This window comes from Schistocerca cancellata, chromosome 4 (assembly GCF_023864275.1).
Source record: "Schistocerca cancellata isolate TAMUIC-IGC-003103 chromosome 4, iqSchCanc2.1, whole genome shotgun sequence".
In the NCBI taxonomy this organism is placed as follows: Eukaryota; Metazoa; Arthropoda; class Insecta; order Orthoptera; family Acrididae; genus Schistocerca; species Schistocerca cancellata.
This window is the reverse complement of record NC_064629.1, coordinates 477350209-477351326: the sequence shown is the minus strand read 5'-3', so window position 1 is coordinate 477351326 and position 1118 is coordinate 477350209.

Here is a 1118-nt window from a genome sequence, read left to right as displayed (position 1 = left end):
GCACTCTTTGTTTTGTGTATTACATGGAATATTGAATTGTTTTGCCACTGCTGAAAAAGGCAAGTTATCATTCTTTACTGCTTCACTTGCCATTTGCATTGCAACAGGACCCCATGTTTTTGCCCTGTTTTCTAAATGTATTTTCTTGATATCTTTAAGCTCTTGCAAACCCTTGCAGAAGGGCTGAATAATGGATATTAGTTTTTTGTATAAAACAGTTTGTAATGTTTTAATTTCAGTTGTTATACTACACATAAAATATGGAATTAGTTAATTCTCACCAGGATAAATGGATTTAAAATGGTCAGGAACAGTGGCCATCCATCAGGAAGAGTGGCCACCTTGGCTACTTTTCCCAACATGTAGTGTGATTAGTTTTCCCAGTGAGATACAGTGTTTGTTTCAGTGGTTCACAAACAAAACAATACAACCAAAGACAATGACAGTGAGTTATATTTGTAAGCCAAAAAGCACTGCTTGATCTGTGATATCACAAAAACCAATTGCTCTACATAAAAATGAAGCAACTCAAGTAATAAGAGTGATTTACCTTACATCAAACAATCAAAAAACCCAGACATTTTCATGGAAAGGTATTGATTACTCCTAGTCTGTCCACTTCTTGGTGGGAAACAGCACTACTGAAGACATTAAATAAGCAGTGGCCACTTTTCCCAACCTGTCACTTTGCCCCTCTTTCCCATACTTTGTGTTCCCATGGATCCAAAACATTTCTGACCTACTGGGTTATTGTCCATATATCCAACCCATATGTAAGAACTGTTTTATAATCATTTTGTAAACTGTCATCTTCAGCTATCTTGAAATGTTGGATGATTGAAAGATGTTCCAGAAGCTGTAATAGTACCTGTTACCTGCAGATATTCTTACCTTTGTCTCTGTTGATACCATACAGTTGAAAATAGTACCATCTGTTATGTCTGGCAGTTTCTACGTGACAGCCTCGAGAGCCAAGTTAAATAATATCAGTGATGCAGAATCTCCTTGCTTCATTTGTTGAAAGATTAGGAAGTACCATCTGTTATGTCTGGCAGTTTCTACATGACAGCCTCGAGACCCAAGTTAAATAATATTAGTGATGCAGAATCTCCTTGCTT